Consider the following 14,107-nt stretch of genomic DNA (forward strand, 5'->3'; position numbering starts at 1 on the left):
TGAGGGCAGGAGGAGAAGAGGGTGACAGAGGATGAGATGGTTGGATGGCATTACTGACTCAACAGACATGTTGCTGCTGCTGCTGCTAAATCACTTCAGTCGTGTCCGACTCTGTGTGACCCCATAGACGGCAGCCCATCAGGCTCCCCCGGCCCTGGGATTCTCCAGGCAAGAACACTGGATTGGGTTGCCATTTCCTTCTCCAATGCTTGAAAATGAAAAGTGAAAGTGAAGTCGCTCAGTCATGTCCGACTCTTTGCGACCCCATGGACTGAAGCCTACCAGGCTCCTCCGTCCATGGGATTTTCCAGGCAATAATACTGGAGTGGGGTGCCATTGCCTTCTCCACAACGGACATGAGTTTGAGCAAACTCTGGGAGACAGTGAAGTACAGGGAAGCCTGGCATGCTGCAGTCCAAAGAGTTGAACATGACTTAGCAAGTAAACAACAACAAAGGATTTTTTGGTATTTTATAAAAATACAATTATAATTTCAGAACTGAAGCATAAGAAACTGATTGCTAGATGCTCTGTGAGTATTTTTAGCCATGATAAATTTTAGATCACAAGTAGATCCAGATTGAGACTTACTTTGATTTGACTCTGATTAGACCTATGATTGAGCTTCCCCGGTGGCTCAGATGGTGAAGAATCTGCCTGCAATGTGGGAAACTTCGGTTCGATCCCTGGGTTGGGAAGATCCCCTGGAGAAAGGAACAGCTAGAATGAGTCTTCCTTTTTTTTTTTTTTTTATTCGCGATGATATTATTATTATTTAAGAGTAGTGTGTAACTATGCTACAAAACATAAAGCCGGGATTTGAAACTTGTTATTCTTTTAACCAATAATATTCCCTAAAATGGGGCTTTCCTTGTGGTTCAGCTAGTAAAGAATCTGCCTGCAATATAGGAGACCTGGGTTCGATCCCTGGATTGGGAAGATCCCTGGAGGAGGGAGAGGCTACCCACTCCAGTATTCTGGCCTGGAGAATACAGTCCATGGGGTCACAAGGAGTCGTACATAACTGAGAGACTTTCACTTTCATTCCCTAAAACAGTACTTTGTTGAATTCCCCAAAACTGAAGTATTGCATTATAATTCTATTAGAATGTATTCTCATTACCATTCTGTTTCCTGTGATAATATCATATTTTTCCTAATGTTCATGATAAGGTAGGATACTAAAAAAAATTTTTACCATGGAGTAAAGATTTTAATTTAGAAATTTGTATCTCTTTTTATGCTTTGTTAAAAACTAGAATATCTGGGACAAACCCATTACATCAATTCTTATTTGCTAATTTGTTTATATTATTATATATAATGTGTGTTGAATGATTTTTAAGGGATTGTTTCCCTTCAAATTCATATTCTTAACTCCTAATTCCCACTGCCTAGAAATATGACCTTATATTAGATAGGGTCCATACAGTTGTCCATTGGCATCCTCAGAGGATTGGTTTCAAGACCCCTGTGGGTACCGAGTCTCTTATATAAATGGTGTAGTATTTGCATATAACCTATGTGCATGCTCCTATGTACGTTAAATCATCTCTAAATTGTTTATAATGATTAATATAATATAAAAGCTCTGTAAATAGTTGTAAATATATTATAAATGTTGTGTGAAGAGTTGCCAGCCTGTGGCAAAATAAAGTTTTGCTTTAAGACATTTGAGTATTTTCCATCTGCAATTAGCTGAATCTGTAGTTTTTCAACCCATGAATGGAGAGGGCAGAATGTACATAGAAAATCAAGTTTAAATGAAGTTCATGGACAACTTTTACAGGGGTCTTATTTTATAGGGGTCTTGTCCCTTCAGCCAATCTGTGTCTTCAGCCAATCTTTGGTTGGAGATTTAGCCCATTTACATTTAAGATAATTATTGGTATGTAAGATGCTGTTACCATTTACTATATTGTTTTGGGTTTGTTTTTATAGGTCTCTTCTTTTTGTCTAGAGTCCCATTACCATCTGTTGAAGAGCTGATTTGGGGGGCGGGGGATTGAATTCTCTTAACTTTTGCTAGTCTGTAAGGCTTTTTATTTCTCCTTCAAATCTTCATGAGATCCTTGCTGGACAGAGAAATATTGGCTGTAGGTTTTTCCCTTTCATCACTTTAAGTGTGTTCTGTCATTCCCCTCTGGCTTGTAGAATTTCTGTTGAATGATCAGCTGTGAGTCTTATGGGGACACCCTTGTATGTTATTTGTTGCTCTTCCTTTGCTGTTTATAATATTTGTTCTTTGTGTTTAGTTTTTGCTAGTTTGATTAATATGTGTCCTCAAATATTTTATCATGGCTTTTCCTTTCGTCTTCTTCACCTCGGACCCCTATGATTTGAATGCTATGTTTAATGTTGTCCCATAAGCCTCTGAGACTATATACTGAGCCTTTTTGGAAATTGTCTTTATTTTTATAGTTCTGAGGTATATGAAGTCTGTACAAGTCATTTTTTTCGTTTTTTATATTTGGCAATTAAAAGCCTCATCATCTGAAGATTTAAAAGAATAAGGTGCATAGGTTGGACTATATTCCAAGATAAAATCATTATATAATGAGGAAATTTGGACACAGAAAACATACAGAAAGAACACCATATGAAGAAGAAATCAGCGAATGAAGTGGTAGTTTTACAAGCCAAGGAATGGCAAAGATTACCAGTGTCCTACCAGAAGCTGGAGGAGATGTGGAACACATTCTAACTCAGAGTTCTCAGAAGGAATCAATCCTGCTTACATGTTGGTCTCAGACTACCAACTCCCAGAATTGTGAGAAAACAGATTTCTGTTGTTGAAGCCACCCAGTATATTATGGCAGCCCAGGCATTTCTTGTACATTAGTCTTCAGAAGATACATTTCTCATCTTATTCATCTTTATATATTTCTCTTTTTTCTTCCTGGCAATCATTACAAATCATTTCTTCCTTCATTCAATTATTTATCAATGTTTATCTACTATTTCCACTTGAAATATGTCTAGATTTTAGAGAGACTTGTAAACTTTCTCTCAAAACATAAAATTTCCAGAATTGCAAGTCAACAGAAGAATATAAAGCAAAACAAAACAAAACAGAAAAGACATATAAACATACAATATTAGTGCCCAGTAGAGTTACAAAAGGGAATGAACAGTTGTATGAAGTAAAGGTACACTATGATAGGGAAACATGAATCATGAGGTTAACTTTGCCTGCTTTTCTTATTTACTTCAAAACCAGAAAATGAACAGTTACTGAAAAGATTTATGGACTAGAAACATGTGAGTTTCCACCAGAGTAGAGATGATTAATTAAAACATGTAAGGTATTTAGTAGACACCCCAAAAAGTAAAAGATTCTGAAGTAAGATTCAAATCTATAGAGTAAAGCATATTCTAATCTGGCCAAAAATAAAAGAAAAAAACACTTAGAAAAACCCAAAAAAGTCAAACTGATCCATAAATAAAAAACAACTTCAAAACAAAGTCAAAATTATTTTAAGAAACACAGCAAAATCCAATATAGTGAATAGGAATCTAAGCACCCCACATATTTGAATTTAAATATATATATGTAAAACACATAAGTTAGAATGAAGAAACTGTGAGGCTATATAAACAAGTTATATTTAATAGGCTAAATTGAAAGGGTGAAAAAAGTTCCATTCAAACAGCAATCATTTAAAATTAAGAATGGCTCTGTAAACATAATTTAAAGTATAATTTAGAATGAAGCATATTATATGGTATAAAGGGACATTTCATAATAAAGAAATTAACTAACAAAAAAACTTTAAATGTATATGCTACTGATGAAAAAGTTGAAAATATAGAAGCTGAAACTGAAAAAGAAATAGAAAAAAGTGCAAAATGTATTTAAAGATTTCAACAACTCTCTCTTAGACATTGAAAAGTGTTTATAAAATAAGAAAGCTATAAAAGAGGTCAATTTGACCTAATTGACATATACACTTCACTCTACCATATGAAAGTAGAATAAACATTCTTTTAAATTGCACATGTGAATTGATCAGGAAAGACCAGGTGAAAATAAAATATAAAATGATTGAAATCATTCAAGACTATCCACTGAGCAAAAGAGAATATATATATTAAAAGTCAGTCACAAAAAAGTATTGGAAACTACACATATTTTGCATATTACTCTTAAATAGACAGTGGGTCAAGGAAAAAAATACAAGTGAAATTAAAAAATTTTTGAATTGACTGATAAGGAAAATACAGCATATTAGTATTTATGATGAACATAAAGAAACATTTAAGGGGAAATTATTTTTAAATGTTATAATAGAAATATAATATGTAAAATAATTATCTGATTCCACCTTAGTAAAGCCATGAAAAATTAAATGGAAGATAAATAATACGAAAGACAAAAATAAAGAAAAATCAATAAAATACACTTTTAAAGGTCAACAATTTGGTAAACATTTAACTAGATTATAAAAGAAAAAATAGATATTATGTAAATTACTGAAATTAAAAATGAAACAGATCTTGCAGTAGAGTCAATAAGCAGTAAAAAGAAAAGGGAACACTATAAACAAATTTATGTTAATTACTAGTGGTTTATATTATTTGACAAATTCTTTTAAACAGACAATATTTAAACTGACTGAAGAAGCAGAAACCTGAACGACCCTATATATTGATTAAAGAAGTTGAAGTGCTATGATGAAAACAAAAGAGTGCTTGTAATAGACTCTTTATGTAGGATGACTATGGAATGACTATTGGGGAAAGTGACATAGTGATGAAAAATATTGGAAAAAAAATAATATGTTATACTGCAGAAGCAGTGTGTGTAAGGGCCCTTAAGTATGAAAGATTTTTCTTGACTTCAAAAGAATAGCAGTGACTTCAGAGTGTAGCGAGTAAAGCCGGAGATGATATACAAAAGTTGATAGGGTTCTTTGAGACTCAAGGATTATAAAATGCATGTGATAAACTATACTGCATCTTTTATAGATTATTTAAAATGAGTAATAATTAAAATATGTAAGTAGAATATTGTGATCCATCACGTTTTTTATCAGAAGCCACCTAACATACAAAGAGACCAAATTTCTGCAGGTAAGGCATTCCATAGATATACTTTGGATTTTTCATGATGTACATAAATAATTCAGACAAGAACAAATCAAAAACATAAAACAATACAGAGAAAGAATGCACATAAATTTGAAAATGATAAAACTTTCTCTAACATGATGTCTTATGCCCTCTATAACCAATGACACTTAGGATGATCAGTTCAGTTCAGTTCATTTCAGTCCCTCAGTCGTGTCTGACTCTTTGCGACCCCATGGATTGCAGTAAGCCAGACCTCCCTGTTCATCACCAACTCGTGGAGTTTACTCAAACTCGTGTCCATTGAGTTGGTGATGCCATCCAACCATCTCATCCTCTGTCATCCCTTTCTCCCCCAGCCTTCAATCTTTCCTATCATCAGGATCTTTTCCAACGAGTCAGTTCTTCACATCAGGTGTCCAGAGTTTTGGAGTTTCAGCTTCACCATCAGTCCTTCCAATGAACCCTCAAGACTGATCTCTTTAGGATAGACTGGTTGGATCTCCTTGTTGTCCAAGGGACTCTCAAGAGTCTTCTCCAACACCACAGTTCAAAAACATCAATTCTTCAACACTCAGCTTTCTTTGTATTCCAACTCTTATATTCATACATGACTACTGGAAAAACCATAGCTTTGACTAGATGGAGCTTTGTTGGCAAAGTAATGTCTCTGCTTTTTACTATGCTGTGTATGTTGGTCATAACTTTTCTTCTAAGGAGCAAGCGTATGTTTGAGCCTTCTGAACGTCACTGGCAGGTATGGGGTTTGATCCTAAATGTGATTTCGCCACTTCTACCATCTTGCTGGGGCTTCTCCTTGGCCCTTGGAGTGGGGTATCTCCTCAAAGTCACTCCAGCACCACACACAGGATGAAGATAGTTAGGCTTATTATATGTTCAACTGAGGCATATAATTATGATACACAATTGTGCATCAAAAATCTTCTACACCAGAAGTGGGATTGCTGGGTCATATGGCAGTTCTATTTCCAGTTTTTTAAGAAATCTCCACACTGTTCTCCATAGCGGCTGTACTAGTTTGCCTTCCCACCAACAGTGTAAGAGGGTTCCCTTTTCTCCACACCCTCTCCAGAATTTATTGCTTGTAGATTTTTGGATAGCAGCCATCCTGACTGGCGTGTAATGGTACCTCATTGTGGTTTTGATTTGCATTTCTCTAATAATGAGTGATGTTGAGCATCTTTTCATGTGTTTGTTAGCCATCTGTATGTCTTCTTTGGAGAAATGTCTGTTTAGTTCTTTGGCCCATTTTTTGATTGACCCAGAAGAATCGGGTGGAGAGGGAGGTGGGAGGGGGGATTGGGATGGGGAATACGTGTAAATCTATGGCTGATTCATATCAATGTATGACAAAACCCACCGAAAAAAAAATAAATAAAGGAAATAAAAAAAAAAAAAAAAGAAAGAAAAAAAAATCTTCTACACCAGAAAGTGAATAGATTTTAAAGGGCATGCTAGAATATTTCAAGGTAGTGTGCATAAATGTTTATCACAGTAGCAAAACTGACAAATGTAAATTGTTGGAGTCAGATGGGTCAGTGTTATTGCCTCCTACCATTGTATACACTCCTAATTTACTAAATCTCTCCAAACTCTTTTCCCTAACTTTATAGTAAAAAAAGAAAAACTCAAATGGGATCCTCATGAATAATGATACAGTGTACGGATAATGCCATCACAGTAGCTGGTTTATTATGGCCATATGTTGATTATTTTTCTCTATTGTGCAGCCCAATTCCAGACGCTGCATTGGAGGATAACACTTGACAATGTTATTCTATCAAATGGCATGGTAGACATTTTGAGCATATTAGATTACCCAGTTTGATTGCAGTCATAACATAGAATGCTTAAATATGAATCTTAGGGTAATGAATCACTTTAAAACAATACTGAGGATGATTTTTTTCATAAGGCTGCATGACAGATTCTTTATATTCTAACTACTTTGCATTGAAGAGTTTAATAACTATAGCGACAAAGAATTATTCCAAATAGGGTGTGAAATTATAAAAACAATCTTCTGAAGTACCACTTGTCTGGATGACTAATGCAGAAGAAAGAATGACTCACTTTCTTTCTGACAGAAATTCTGTCTTTAACAAAACTAGTAATTTTATAACATGAGTTTTCTGTAAGTTCAGTTAAGTCACTCAGTTGTCTGACTCTTTGCAACCCCATGGACTGCAGCATGCCAGGCCTCCCTGTCTATCACCAACTCCCGGAGTTTACTCAAATTCATCTCCATTGAGTCGGTGATGCCATCCAACCATCTCATTCTCTGTCGTTCCCTTCTCCTCCCACCTTCAATCTATCCTAGCATCCGGATCTTTTCTAACGAGTCAGTTCACATCAGGTGGATAAATATTGGAGTTTCAGCATCAGCATCAGTCCTTCCAATGAATATTCAGGACTGATTTCCTTTAGGATGGACTGGTTGTTTCTCCTTGCAGTCCTAAGGACTCTCAAGAGTCTTCTCTAACATCACAGTTCAAAAGCATCAATTCTTTGGTACTCAGCTTTGTTTATAATCCAACTCTCACATCCATACATGACTACTGGAAAAACCATAACTTTGACTAGATGGACCTTTGTTGGCAAAGTACTGCCTTTTATATGCCGTCTAGGTTGTTCATAGCTTTTCTTCCAAGGAGTAAGCATTTTTTAATTTCCTGGCTGCAGTCACTATCTGCAGTGATTTTGGAGTCCCCCCAAATAAAGTCTGTCACTGTTTCCATTGTTTCCCTGTCTATTTGCCATGAAATGATGGGAGCAGATGCCATGATCTTAGTTTTCTGAATGTTGAGTTTTAAACCAACTTTTTCACTCTCCTCTTTCACTTTCATCAAAAGGCTCTTTAGTTCCTCTTCACTTTCTGCCATAAGGGTGGTGTCTTTTGCATATCTGAGTTTATTGATATTTCTCCTGGCAACTTGATTCCAGCTTGTGCTTCTTCCAGCCCAGCATTTCTCATGATGTACTCTGCATATAAGTTAAATAAGGAGGGTGACAATATACAGCCTTGATGTACTCCTTTTCCAATTTGGAACCAGTCTGTTGTTCCATGTCCAGTTCTAACTGTTGCATCCTGACCTGAATACAGATTTCTCAAGAGGCAGGTCGGGTGGTCTGGTATTCCCATCTCTTTCAGAATTTTCCACAGTTTGTTGTGATCCATACAGTCAAAGGCTTTGGCATAGTCAATAAAGCAGAAATAGATATTTTTCTGGAACTCTCTTGCTTTTTCGATGATCCAACAGATGTTGGCAATTTGATCTCTGGCTCCTCTGCCTTTTCTAAATCCAAATTCAACATCTGGAAGTTCACAGTTCATGTACTTTTGAATCCTGGCTTGGAGAATTTTGAGCATTACTTTACTAGTATGTGAATTGAGTGCAATTATGCAGTAGTTTGAACATTCTTTGGCATTGTCTTTTTTGGGGACTGGAATGAAAAGTGACCTTTTCCAGTCCTGTGGCCACAGCTGAGTTTTCCAAATTTGCTGGCATATTGAGTGTAGCACTTTCACATTTTTCTGTAAAGGCTCATGTAATTTTTCAGAATACAGAAAGCTGGCTAGACCTGTCTAAAATGTTGCATTGTTTTTATGTGAGATGAAGACTAGATAGTTATTTGGGGCAAACCCCAGAATCAAATGCTTAATTACACTCAGGTAACATGATGTCCCCCAAAATTCTACCTTTGTAGAATTGTACATCTAGAGATGTACAATTTTAGGTTAATAAATAGTTGCCTACATTGTGAATTATAATTATTTCAACAAGAACTGTAGTAAGTTAAAGTATGCTCAATATATGAATAAAAAGGAAGGATTCATATACAGTGGAAAAATTATTCTTTTCCAAAATTTAAGTCAAAATTATAATAAGCAATCTGATTTCACTCTGCAAATGTACTTCTGAATCATGAAGATATATTTTATATGAAACTTTATTTATAATGAGATTGTGTTAGTGATGTTTTAATTTTATGTAAACAAACTTACAGTTGACTATCTAATATGCTTCTTTTCTTCCTCGGAAAAATTCACCAAAATGTTATGTCTAAAAGGTACAGATAGTGATTTAAAAGAGTGTCGAATGTTATAGGAAAAAGTATATAGTAAATCAAAGATTTGGAGAAATTCAATAAGTAAACTGCAGATGTCCTTATATTATTACATACATCATTTTCTCATTTATTCATACATTAAAAACATATTTTGGCACTAACTAATGAGGTAGATTTTCAGTAATGTCAGAGATACAGATACACACACACACTTTCATTTTAAAGGAAGGAAAAATCTGCAGTAACTGTAAATATTTTTTGGATAACAAAACACTTTACCTCACTTTCAATAGTTTCAAAAATAAATAAAATCAAATACAACAAGGGGACTGAAAATATTCTTTAAACTTCTTTAACATTTAAAATATTTATTTGCATGATTATCTATCTGTGTGACAGGAAAGTCAGGTTGGTTTCTCCACTTGCATTATTCTTATGATTATAGATATTTTTTTCCAACGGATTTCAGTAATTAAATTTTATTTATTAGATTGTCTTAATAGTTAGGATGAAGATGTTTTGATCCCTTTTTGGTACTTTTGGCAGCTGACTTGAGTAGGACTGCTCATCATGAGCAGTCATACAAAAGCATAAATGTCAGCTCTGCAGCTTGTTGCTACAGTTAGCTTCAGCGAGAATGTCAGAAGTGACAAGACATAAAGTGATTCTGAGCGATGACAGTCTTGTTGATAATAGATTGGCTTCTGTGGATGCTGCAGCAGATTTGATCTCTGAAACCTTTCACTTCTTAAAAAAAGAAAAGAAGAATTTGAGAAGTGCACTAGCCTATGTTGGGAAATTTCAATCTTTCACCCAAACATTGTCAGAATTATCTTCAGATGATTTAAATGTCATGCTCACTCTATTTGTTGGATCATTCTTTGAATCTAAGTAAGACCAAAGATTAACAATCATTTACAGAATTGGAAACCATAGCCATCATTTATTTCTGAACATAATCTGTGGTTTACAAATAGTGAGTATTCACGAGTAGTATGATATTTTGAATCAAAATGTCATGGAGACAGGAGAGAAACATTTTCTGAATATATCACAGATAATTTTACATCATATTCTTTGTTTACTTGTGCATGATAAGAACTCATGTCTATCCATTTGTGAATAAGTTTCTTCATTGATTTTAATGAACTTTAAAGAGGTTAAGACTTAGTAAAGCTTATGGAAATCTCCTTGTCAGCTATATCAACATATTTTTACTTTAAGAAAAAAACTTTCCAAAGGAAAAAAAACCTTAATATTAACTGATATTACACTTTTAATGAGTCAGTTTTTATAATCTATTATGCTGAAAATATTTTTTCCATGGATTTAGCAATTAAAAATTATTTAAGCCCCAAATAAAATATCCCTGATATCTAACTTTTTACTATATTGTATAGGTTTTGACAATTTCATATATTCATTATTTTTATGAAAAATACATACTCATTATGCTTATGTATGATTTAGAAAACGCTAAGAAATATTCACAATAAATAGACCAAAACATATCAGGAGTTTCTAATCCTTGTTAGACTACTGATTTAGAGAGAGGAAAAAAGCTAACTCTGTAAACAACTTCACAACTTAGATTTATAATATAATCTGTTTAAATAATTATACCATTATGTTCCTGAAGATAAAATACATGTAGTCTTTTATCTTGCTCAACAGAATTGTTCAGAAGATCAAACGTGGTAAAGACAATACAAAATTTAGTGTTTTATTACTGATATTGTATACCATTTTACTTAACATTTTGGGGAGTAACTGCCTCTGACTTCAACTCAAGTAATCAGTTTTATAATGGTATCAGAAAATAAAGAGATGTTAATTTAAAAAAAATCTAAAATCATTTGGGAGTACCTGGAGATAACTAAACTAGTGAATAGGATAGAGATATTCCCAGAAAATTCACTGTTAACAATCAACAAATATTACTGTGTTATTCAACAAACCTCTTAACCTACTATGACACTCAAAAATGAATGAAACTCAGTGATTGTATGACTCTGTTACATAAATTAATTTTATTTAATCTTTTATGTTTATAATTAACCTTAAGTGAACATCTATTGTAAGAAGATGATCCCATCTTTTAAGAAACTTACTTAAGCTGTTATTATTGTTCAGTCAATCAGTCATATCTGACTCTTTGTGACCTCATGGACTGCAGAACACCAGGCTTCCCTGTCCTTCACTGTCTCCTGGAGTTTGCTCAAACTCATGTCCGTTGAGTCAATGATGCCATCCAAACATCTCATCCTCTGTTGGCCCCTTCTGCTCCTGCCCTCAATCTTTCCCAGCATCAGGGTCCTTTCTAATGAGTTGGCTCTTATCAGGTGGCCAAAGTATTGGAACTTCAGCTTCAGCATCAGTCCCTACAATGAATATTCAGGGTTGATTTCCTTAAGGACTTACTGATTTGTTCTCCTTGAAGTCTAAGGGCCTCTTAAAAGTCTTTTCCAGCACCAAAGTTCAAAAGCATCAGTTCTTCAGTGCTCAGCCTTCTTTATGGTCCAACTGTCACATCTGAACATGACTACTGGAAAAATCATAGTTTTGACTTACATGGACATTTTTGGCAAAGTGATGTCTCTGCTTTTTAATGTGCTGTCTAGTTTTACCATAGCTTTTCTTCCAAGGGGCAAGCATCTTTTAATTTCATGGCTGCAGTCACCATCTGCAGTGATTTTGGAGCCTAAGAAAATAAAATCTGTCACTGTTTCCATTTTTTCCCCATCTATTTGCCATGAAGTCATGGGACCAGATAACATGGTTTTAGTTTTTTAAATGTTGAGTTTTAAACTTAAACTCTTACTAAGCACCATACCCAAGCCAGATTGAAGTACAAACTCTCTTCCAAATTCTAAATTGCGTAGTTAAGTACCACAACTCAGGAAAAGAACACAACTCATTTTAGTTAGTACAGCTGTAGTCTAAGTACATCTAGCTGCTGTGTTTCTTACACTTGTGCTGGCCATGAGGCTATAGTTGACATTTAGTAAAATTTTATCCCCCAATTGCACACAGCTAGAACCTAAGCTCTCCAGGTTTCTTTACTTGATGAAGTGATCCAAACATTAAATTTGAAGAATCTGTGTCCTCAGTGGTCCTCAATTCATCGGACTGCTCTGTATTCCTATTATCTTGGTCACGAAAGTACTAAGAGGTATCCTAGTGAACAACACAGCTCCAAATGTATTGTTTATTGTTCTAATATTATAGCAGAAAATTAATGCTGAAAACAATTTTTATGGCTCAGTGGCTTAAGTTTTACTCAATGTATGTCAACTCAGGGCTTAGAATCATGGGATGTACCATGGCTATATGTTCAGTCTCTATCAAGGTCTAGTAAAAAGATAAGAGTTCCCTTTCAAAAAGAGAAATGTTATCACTGGCAGAGGCCATTATTTTGCTGCGAAATCCTCAGAGTCTGAGCTATCATGACCGTAGTAGAGCCATCCAGAGGATCCATAAAGCACCTTTTGTTTATGATTGGCAGCGTGAGAAACGTTGTATCTGCAGGTTCATGGACTTAGTTTTCAGTAGATTTTCTCTTCAGTTTGAACTTTCTGAACAGCCATATTTTTTCTCTTGACTCCACTCGAAAATGTATAGCTTTAATGAGTTGATGTGTGTTGGAGCATGAAGCCCTTTGTGGTTCATATTGCCTCTAAAGTCTGAAAAGAAACAAGATGAATGTTGCCACTTCTTCAGTGTCAGGCAGTGCCAAGTGCCTCTGAGTTTAGAGGTGTTGTCCCAGCATGTTTAAAATCGCTGAAGCTCTAGAAACTTCTGTAATCTGACAGGACACAGAATTTTCATTGGGCTAATTTTTGACCACTAGCACATCAACATTTTACTAGAATGAATGGTAAGTAGCTACTTTCTGCTTACCAGATCCCATCATTTGGAGTAACCAACATTGGGATAACATGGTACTCTGTAGAATATTCAGATGATTGATTTCCCTTGTAAATAATTTAAGACAGCACAAGAGCTGCCATAGTCCTGAGATAAGACAGGGAAGATACACTGTTGCTTCCACCTGATACAAGCAAATCCTTTCTTCTCTTTCCTGCTAATTGCTTTAAAGAAAAATAGAATTTTCACCACTTCCAGGAAGTGAGTTGATCTATGTTGATATATGTCACAAGGCAACATAAAAAAATAGCAGTAGCATTTAATGTTGTCATAGGGTTAATTTTTGAATAACAAACAATCCATGTGGTTTTGGCAGTAGCCAGACCCATCAGTGAAATAGAGATAAGAGAGAAATGACCACTCTTTTTTTTTTTTTTTTTTTCTTAACGCTTCACGAATTTGCGTGTCATCCTTGCGCAGGGGCCATGCTAATCTTCTCTGTATCGTTCCAATTTTAGTATATGTGCTGCCGAAGCGAGCACGAAATGACCACTCTTATATCTCTCAAATCTTAGATCTCACCATCAGTGTCTCCAATTTTTTCAGAAAAGAGGTGTTGTTCTTATTTTGACATTTTTGTCAACAAGGTAAATTCTTGGCTGGGCGGGGGGTGGGGGGGTGGTCCTCTACTCAACTCTTCAACAATTTAGGTCACAAATTCAGGTATTCTGAAATTTGTTAACTAGGTCTATTTAAACCATTTAATACCATTATAAGAATCACTATAATACAGAACTTGGTAGGAAAAAAAAAATTCTTTTCTTCTTATTTACCACTTAGCCCCCATAAACATTCACTTAGACCAGTGGGGCACTCATGATATTTTGTATATTCAAAGATTAAGATCTATTCAGTGTTAATATCTATTTATCTCTAATTCTAGGTCACCAGAGTGGTTGTCCTTGTATGTGTTCAGGTGACTTTGTGAAAGTCTTGAAAGAAAAGTTGCAATGGTTATGGATGGTGATGTGGAAGTTCTTCTTTAAGTAGAATCAAGAATGTATTTGGGAGTGCAAGT

The 14,107-nt window shown here is 35.0% G+C and overlaps 1 non-coding gene across 1 annotated transcript; it reads right to left on the reverse strand.

Moving 5' to 3' along the window:
* Window positions 1–13,464: 13,464 nt before the first annotated feature.
* Window positions 13,465–13,571, reverse strand: LOC122695799. Its single transcript, XR_006341552.1, has one exon. It is a non-coding gene; the product is annotated as a U6 spliceosomal RNA (small nuclear RNA).
* Window positions 13,572–14,107: the final 536 nt, after the last annotated feature.

This window comes from Cervus elaphus, chromosome 5 (genome assembly GCF_910594005.1).
Source record: "Cervus elaphus chromosome 5, mCerEla1.1, whole genome shotgun sequence".
Classification (NCBI taxonomy): Eukaryota; Metazoa; Chordata; class Mammalia; order Artiodactyla; family Cervidae; genus Cervus; species Cervus elaphus.